Below are 9,563 nucleotides of genomic sequence, written 5' to 3' on the forward strand. Positions count from 1 at the left end.
TTAATGACTGTCAATATTAGTTGGTTACCTAGAATGTGAATATTTCAAGAGAAAAATCAGCAACAGGGATCTTAAATAAAGATCATCTTTTATTTTTTAAAGCATAACTTAAAAATATAGTTGAATCTGAATTTGTAACAGTATTCCCAGAAAAAAAAATCCCAATCCACCTAAGTGGGAGTTAATTTTATGATAAATAGGGACTTAGGGATATGTAATCAGCATTTGAAAATTTTCCTCATATAAACCTTACTTTTGTGTAAAATACCACAACAAAATTAAGAGGCTTAATTTATTATAGTAGTATAATTTCATGAAATTTTAAATTAATCCTTTTCTACCTTCAAGTACAAAGTACAACATGGGTGTTTTTATCACATAAATTTATAGTGGGCTTCCATGAACTCATTTACCATATGCATGCAAGCAGACTATAACAACATGTGCTAAAACTTTGAGATAATCCTTTATAATCTGTAATTCAGTTTTAGATAGCAACCCTGGTTGCTGATGGCCTCTTGGCATTGGTTAATGGCCATTTGGAAAACTATGAAGAATTTCAATTACTGCCTATCTTAAGGATGCTCGCATATTACTCAAATTTATTTTTTAATCTAATTCTGTGCTAGACTTTTTTATTGTTTTTAAATTTTAATTCAAGTAGAGTTAATATACAGTGTTATATTAGTTTCAGTTGTGAAATACAGTGATTCAACAATTTATACATTACCCAGGGATCATTATGATAAGTGAACTCTTTTTTTTAATCTTTTTTTTTTTTAAGATTTTTGTTTATTTATTTGACAGAGAGAGTGAGAGACGGAATACAAGTAGAGGGAGTGGGAGAGAGAGAAGTGGGCTTCGCACTGAGCAGATAGCCTAATGCAGGGTTTGATCCCAGGACTCTGGCAGCGTAATACGGGGCTTGATCCCAAAACCATGGGATCATGACCTGAGCCGAAGGCAGACGTTTAATGACTGAGCCACCCAGGCACCCAATTAAGTGAACTCTCAATCCCTATTACTTATTTTACCTATTCTCCCACCTACCTTTCCTCTGGTAACCATCAGTAAGTCTCTTCCTTGGTTTTTCTTTCTCTCCCTCTTTTTTCCCCTTTGTTCATATATTTTGTTAACTAAATTCCACATATGAGGGAAATCAAGAGTATTTGTCTGGCTCTGACTTATTTTACTTAACATTATTATCTCTAGATTTATCCATGTTATTACAAATGGCAAGATTTCTTTCTTTTTATAGCTAAATAATATTCCACATCCATCTTCTTTATCCATTCATCTATCAGTAGACACGTGGGCTGCTTCCATAATTTGACTATGTAAATACCGCTGTTATAAAAATAGGGATGCATGTATCCCTCTGATTTAGTGTTTTTGTATTTTAGGAATAAATATCCAATAGGGTGATTACTGTACTGTAAGGTAGTTCAGTTTTTAAATTTGAAGAAACTCCATACCGTTTTCCACAGTGGCTGCACCAGTTTACCTTCCCATCAACAGTGCAAAGGAGTTCCATTTCTACCACACCCTCCACAATACTTGTTTCATGCCGTTTTGATATTAGCTATTTGACAAGTGTGAGGTTATACCTCACTGAAGTTTGATTTGCATTTCCCTCATGGTCAGTAATGATGAACATCTTTTCATGTGTCTGTTGGCCATCTGGTATGTCTTCTTTGAAGAAATGTCTATTCATGTGTTCTGCCCATTTTTAATGGGGTTATTTGGTTTGGGGGTATTGAGTTGTATCAGTTTTTCTATATTTTTGATACCAAACCTTTATTGGATAGGACGTTTGCAAATATCTTCTTCCATTCTTTTAGTTTTCTTGATTGTTTTCTTTCCCTGTAAAGAAACATTTTATTTTGATATAGTACAGTAGTTTATTTTTGCTTGTATATCCCTTGCTTCAAGAGAAAAAAAAACGTTGCAAGCAATGTCAGAGAAATTACTGCCTGTGGTCTCTTCTAGGATTTTCATTGTTCTAGATCTCACATTTATGTCTTTAATCCATTTTTTATTGTATTTTTGTGTACAATGTTAGAAAGTGGTCCAGTTTCATTCTTTTGCATGTAGCTGAGCAGTTTTACCAGACAATTTGTTAAAGAGACTGTTTTTATTGTGTATTCTTTCTTCCTTTGTCCAAGATTAATTGATTATATAATTGTGAGTTTATTTCTGGGTTTTCTATTATGTTCCATTGATCTATGTGTCCATTTGTATGCCAGTTTCATACTGTTTAGATCACTACAGCTTTGTAATAAACTTGAAGCCCAAAATTATGATGCCTCCCGCTTTGCATTTCTTTTTCAAGATGCTTTGGCTATTCGGGGTCTTTCATGGTTCCATACAAATTTTAGGATTGCTTAGTCTACTTCTGTGATACTGTTAGTATTTTGATAGGGATTATATTAAACCTGTGGATTGCTTTGGGTAGTACAGACATTTTAACAATATGTGTTTTTCCATTCCATGTACGTGGAATGTTTTTCCATTTCCTTGTTTCATTTTCAATTTGTTTTATCAATGTTTTATAGTTTTCAGAATACAGGTCTTTCATCTCTTTAAGTTTATTTCTAGGTATTCCATTGTTTTGGTACAACTAACAATGGGATTGTTTTCTTGATTTCAGTTTCTGCTGCTACATTATTGGTGTATAGGAATGCAACATATTTCTGTACATTGATTATGTATCCTCCAACTTTACTGAATTCATTTATCAGTTCTAGTCGATTTTTGGTGGAGTCTTTCAGGTTTTCTATATATAGTATCATGTCATCTGCAAATAGTGAAAGTTTTGCTTCTTCCTTATCAATTTGGATACCTTTTATGTCTTGTTGTTGTTAGATATCTGTGACTAGGACTTCCAGTTTTATGTTGAATAATAGTTGTGAGAGTGGATACCCTTGTCTTATTTATGACCTTCAGGGGAAGTCTCTCAGATTTTCCCCATTTAGGATGATATTAGCTGTGGGCTTTTTAATATAAGGCCTTTATTACATTGAGATATGTTCCCTCCTAACCCTGCTTTGTTGAGGGTTTTTATCATGAATGGATTTTGTACTTTGCCAAATGCTTTTTCTACATCTATTAAAATAATCTTATGGTTTTATCCTTTCTCTTATTGTTGTGATATATCATGTTGATTGATTTGAGAACATCAAACCACCCTTGCCTCTGGAGAATAAATCACACTTGATCCTGACGAATGATTTTTTTTTAAAGATTTAGTTATTTATTTGAGAGAGAAAGAAAGAGAAAGATGGCATTGATGAGCAAGGGGAGGGACAGGGGAAGAGGGAAATAATCTCAAGCAGACTACACTGAGTGCAGAACCCAATGTAGGGCTGGCTCTCATGACCCTAAGATCATGACCTGAACAGAAACCAAGAGTCAGATGCCTAAGTGACTAAGGTATCTAGGCACCCCTGGTGAATAATTTTTTTTAATGAATTGTTGGATTCACTATGCTGGTATTTTGTTGAGGATTTTTGTATATATGCTCATCAGAAATATTGGCCTGTAGTTTTGTTTTGTTTTGTTTTTTGTTCTGTTTTGTTTTGTGATGTTTTTACTTGATTTTAGTATTAGGGTAGTACTGCCCTCATAGAATGAATTTGGAAGTTTTCTTTTCTCTTCTGTTTTCTGGAAGACTTTGAGAAAGATACTTATTAACTCTTGCTTAAATGTTTGGTAGAATCCATCTGTGAAGCCATTTGGTTGTGGACTTTTGTTTGTCGGGAGCAGTTTTTAAATTAGTGATTCAATTTTATTCCTGTCAATTGGTCTATTTCTTCCTGCTTCAGTTTGGGTAGGCTATATTTTTCTAGGAATTTATCTATTTCTTCTAGGTTGTCCAGTTTGTTGGCATATTATTTTTCAGAATATTCTCTTACAATTGTTTCAGTTTCTGTGGTCTTGGTTGCTATTTCTCCTCTTTCATTTTTGATTTTGTTTACTTAAGTCCTTTCTCCATTTTTCTTGAGACTGGCTGTGGCTTATCAAATTTTTTTTTTAACCTATTTGAAAAACTACCTCCTGGTTTCATTGGTCTGTTTTATTGTTAATTTTTATATCATTTATTTCAATTCTAGTCTTTATTATTTCCTTCCCTCTGCCAGCTTTGGGCTTTGTGAGTTCTTTTCTAACTCCTTTAGGAGGAGAGGTTAGGTTGTTTATTTGAGATTTTTCTTGTTTCTTAAGGTAGGCCTGTAATGTTGTAAATTTCCCATTTAGAACTGATTTTGCTGCATCGCCCACATTTTGAAATACCGTGTTTTATTTTCATTCCTTTCCATGTATTTTTTTATTTCTTCTTTCATTTCTTAGTTGACCCATCCATTATTTAGTAGTGTGTTATTTAACCTTCATGTATTTGTGCTGTTTCCAGACTTTTTCTTGTGGTTGATTTCTAGTTTCATAGCGTTGTGGTCAGAAAAGATACCTGATAAGAGACAGGGGAGGAGTCAAGATGGCGGAGAAGTAGCAAGCTGAGACTGCTTCAGCTAGCCGGAGATCAGCTAGATAGCTTATCTAAAGATTGCAAACACCTGAAAATCCATCGGCAGATCGAAGAGAAGAAGAACAGCAATTCTGGAAACAGAAAAACAACCACTTTCTGAAAGGTAGGACCGGCGGAGAAGTGAATCCAAAGCGACGGGAAGATAGACCCCGGGGGGAGGGGCCGGCTCCCGGCAAGCGGCGGAGCAACCGCGCACAAAATCAGGACTTTTAAAAGTCTGTTCCGCTGAGGGACATCGCTCTAGAGGCTAAACCGGGGCGAAGCCCACGCGGGGTCAGCGTGGCCTCAGGTCCCGCAGGGTCACAGAAGGATCGGGGGTGTCTGAGTGTCGCAGAGCTTGCGGGTATTGGAACGGGAAAGCCGGCTACAGAGACAGAGTCGACAGTAAGCTCGCAGCTCGGTGTTACCTTGAACCGGTCGCAGGCTCGGTGAGCTCGGAGCGCGGCCGGAGGTCAGGCAGACGGGAGTAACTGGGCGCGGTTCTCTGAGGGCGCACTTAGGAGTGGGGCCCCGGGCTCTCGGCTCCTCCGGGCCGGAGACCAGGAGGCCGCCATTTGTATTCCCGTCCTCTGGAACTCTACGGAAAGCGCTCAGGGAACAAAAGCTCCTGAAAGCAAACCCGAGCGGATTACTCACCCCGGCCCCGGGTAAGGGCGGTGTAATTCCGCCTGGGGCAAAGACACTTGAGAATCACTACAACAGGCCCCTCCCCCAGAAGATCAACAAGAAATCCAGCCGAGACCAAGTTCACCTACCAAGGAGTGCGGTTTCAATACCAAGGAGAGCAGCAGAATTCCAGAGGAGGAGAAAGCCAAGCACGGAACTCATGGCTTTTTTCCTGTGATTTTTTTTAGTCTTGCAGTTAATTTAATTTTTTCTTTTTCATTTTTTTTTTTTTTTCTCGCCTTCGGGTAAAATTTTTTTTAACTGTTACCTTTTTCTTTTTTAACGATTTTTTACTAGTTTATCTAATATATATATATTTTTTTACATTTTTCTTAGGTGTTTTCTTTTTTTAAAAATTCTTTTCTTTTCTTTTCTTTTTTTTTTCTTTTTTTTTTTTTTTTTTTTTTTTTTTTTTTCTTCCTTTTTGAACCTCTTTTTATCCCCTTTCTCCCCACTCACGATTTTGGATCTCTTCTAATTTGGTTAAAGCATATTTTCCTGGGGTTGTTGCCACCCTTTTAGTATTTTACTTGCCACTTCATTTACTCTTATCTGGACAAAATGACAAGACGTAAAAATTCAACACAAAAAAAAGAACAAGAGGCAGTACCAAAGGCTAGGGACCTAATCAATACAGACATCGGTAATATGTCAGATCTAGAGTTCAGAATGACAATTCTCAAGGTTCTAGCTGGGCTCGAAAAAGGCATGGAAGATATTAGAGAAACCCTCTCGAGAGATATAAAAGCCCTTTCTGGAGAAATAAAAGAACTAAAATCTAACCAAGGTGAAATCAAAAAAGCTATTAATGAGGTGCAATCAAAAATGGAGGCTCTAACTGCTAGGATAAATGAGGCAGAAGAAAGAATTAGTGATATAGAAGACCAAATGACAGAGAATAAAGAAGCTGAGCAAAAGAGGGACAAACAGCTACTGGACCATGAGGGGAGAATTCGAGAGATAAGTGACACCATAAGACGAAACAACATTAGAATAATTGGGATTCCAGAAGAAGAGGAAAGTGAGAGGGGAGCAGAAGGTATACTGGAGAGAATTATTGGGGAGAATTTCCCCAATATGGCAAAGGGAACGAGCATCAAAATTCAGGAAGTTCAGAGAATGCCCCTCAAAATAAATAAGAATAGGCCCACACCCCGTCACCTAATAGTAAAATTTACAAGTCTCAATGACAAAGAGAAAATCCTGAAAGCAGCCCGGGAAAAGAAGTCTGTAACATACAATGGTAAAAATATTAGATTGGCAGCTGACTTATCCACAGAGACCTGGCAGGCCAGAAAGAGCTGGCATGATATTTTCAGAGCACTAAACGAGAAAAACATGCAGCCAAGAATACTATATCCAGCTAGGCTATCATTGAAAATAGAAGGAGAGATTAAAAGCTTCCAGGACAAACAACAACTGAAAGAATTTGCAAATACCAAACCAGCTCTACAGGAAATCTTGAAAGGGGTCCTCTAAGCAAAGAGAGAGCCTACAAGTGGTAGATCAGAAAGGAACAGAGACCATATACAGTAACAGTCACCTTACAGGCAATACAATGGCACTAAATTCATATCTCTCAATAGTTACCCTGAATGTGAATGGGCTAAAATGCCCCTGTCAAAAGACACAGGGTATCAGAATGGATAAAAAAACAAAACCCATCTATATGTTGCCTCCAAGAAAACACATTTTAAGCCCGAAGACACCTCCAGATTTAAAGTGAGGGGGTGGAAAAGAATTTACCATGCTAATGGACATCAGAAGAAAGCAGGAGTGGCAATCCTTATATCAGATCAATTAGATTTTAAGCCAAAGACTATAATAAGAGATGAGGAAGGACACTATATATCATACTCAAAGGGTCTGTCCAACAAGAAGATTTAACAATTTTAAATATCTATGCCCCCAATGTGGGAGCAGCCAACTATATAAACCAATTAATAACAAAATCAAAGAAACACATAAACAATAATACAATAATAGTAGGGGACTTTAATACTCCCCTCACTGAAATGGACAGGTCATCCAAGCAAAAAGATCAGCAAGGAAATAAAGGCCTTAAATGACACACTGGACCAGATGGACATCACAGATATATTCAGAATATTTCATCCCAAAGCAACAGAATACACATTCTTCTCTAGTGCACATGGAACATTCTCCAGAATAGATCACATCCTCGGTCCTAAATCAGGACTCAACCGGTATCAAAAGATTGGGATCATTCCCTGCATATTTTCAGACCACAATGCTCTAAAGCTAGAACTCAACCACAAAAGGAAGTTTGGAAAGAACCCAAATACATGGAGACTAAACAGTATCCTTCTAAAGAATGAATGGGTCAACCGGGGAAATTAAAGAAGAATTGAAAAAAATCATGGAAACAAATGATAATGAAAATACAACGGTTCAAAATCTGTGGGACACAACAAAGGCAGTCCTGAGAGGAAAATATATAGCGGTACAAGCCTTTCTCAAGAAACAAGAAAGGTCTCAGGTACACAACCTAACCCTACACCTAAAGGAGCTGGAGAAAGAACAAGAAAGAAACCCTAAGCCCAGCAGGAGAAGAGAAATCATAAAGATCAGAGCAGAAATCAATGAAATAGAAACCAAAAAAAACAATAGAACAAATCAACGAAACTAGGAGCTGGTTCTTTGAAAGAATTAATAAAATTGATAAACCCCTGGCCCGACTTATCAAAAAGAAAAGAGAAAGGACCCAAATAAATAAAATCATGAATGAAAGAGGAGAGATCACAACTAACACCAAAGAAATACAAACTATTATAAGAACATACTATGAGCAACTCTACGGCAATAAATTTGACAATCTGGAAGAAATGGATGCATTCCTAGAAACATATAAACTACCACAACTGAACCAGGAAGAAATAGAAAGCCTGAACAGACCCATAACCAGTAAGGAGATTGAAACAGTCATTAAAAATCTCCAAACAAACAAAAGCCCAGGGCCAGACGGCTTCCCGGGGGAATTCTACCAAACATTTAAAGAAGAACTAATTCCTATTCTCCTGAAACTGTTCCAAAAAATAGAAATGGAAGGAAAACTTCCAAACTCATTTTATGAGGCCAGCATCACCTTGATCCCAAAACCAGACAAGGATCCCACCAAAAAAGAGAGCTATAGACCGATATCTTTGATGAACACAGATGCGAAAATACTCAACAAAAATACTAGCCAATAGGATTCAACAGTACATTAAAAAGATTATTCACCACGACCAAGTGGGATTTATTCCAGGGCTGCAAGGTTGGTTCAACATCCGCAAATCAGTCAATGTGATACAACACATCAATAAAAGAAAGAACAAGAACCATATGATACTCTCAATAGATGCTGAAAAAGCATTTGACAAAGTACAGCATCCCTTCCTGATCAAAACTCTTCAAAGTGTAGGGATAGAGGGCACATACCTCAATATCATCAAAGCCATCTATGAAAAAACCCACCGCAAATATCATTCTCAATGGAGGAGAAAAACTGAAAGCTTTTCTGCTAAGGTCAGGAACACGGCAGGGATGTCCGTTATCACCACTGCTATTCAACATCGTACTAGAGGTCCTAGCCTCAGCAATCAGACAACAAAAGGAAATTAAAGGCATCCAAATCGGCAAAGAAGAAGTCAAATTATCACTCTTCGCAGATGATATGATACTATATGTGGAAAACCCAAAAGACTCCACTCCAAAACTGCTAGAACTTATACAGGAATTCAGTAAAGTGTCAGGATATAAAATCAATGCACAGAAATCAGTTGCATTTCTCTACACCAACAGCAAGACAGAAGAAAGAGATATTAAGGAGTCAATCCCATTTACAATTGCATCCAAAACCATAAGATACCTAGGAATAAACCTAACCAAAGAGACACAGAATCTATACTCAGAAAACTATAAAGTACTCATGAAAGAAATTGAGGAAGACACAAAGAAATGGAAAAATGTTCCATGCTCCTGGATTGGAAGAATAAATATTGTGAAAATGTCTATGCTACCTAAAGCAATCTACACATTTAATGCAATTCCTATCAAAGTACCATCCATCTTTTTCAAAGAAATGGAACAAATAATTCTAAAATTTATATGGAACCAGAAAAGACCTCGAATAGCCAAAGGGATATTGAAAAAGAAAGCCAACGTTGGTGGCATCACAATTCCGGACTTCAAGCTCTATTACAAAGCTGTCATCATCAAGACAGCATGGTACTGGCACAAAAACAGACACATAGATCAATGGAACAGAATAGAGAGCCCAGAAATAGACCCTCAAATCTATGGTCAACTAATCTTCGACAAAGCAGGAAAGAATGTCCAATGGAAAAAAGACAGC

Source organism: Mustela putorius, unplaced genomic scaffold (genome assembly GCF_011764305.1).
Source record: "Mustela putorius furo isolate JIRA1106 unplaced genomic scaffold, ASM1176430v1.1 tig00003858_pilon_pilon_pilon, whole genome shotgun sequence".
NCBI classification, from domain to species: domain Eukaryota; kingdom Metazoa; phylum Chordata; class Mammalia; order Carnivora; family Mustelidae; genus Mustela; species Mustela putorius.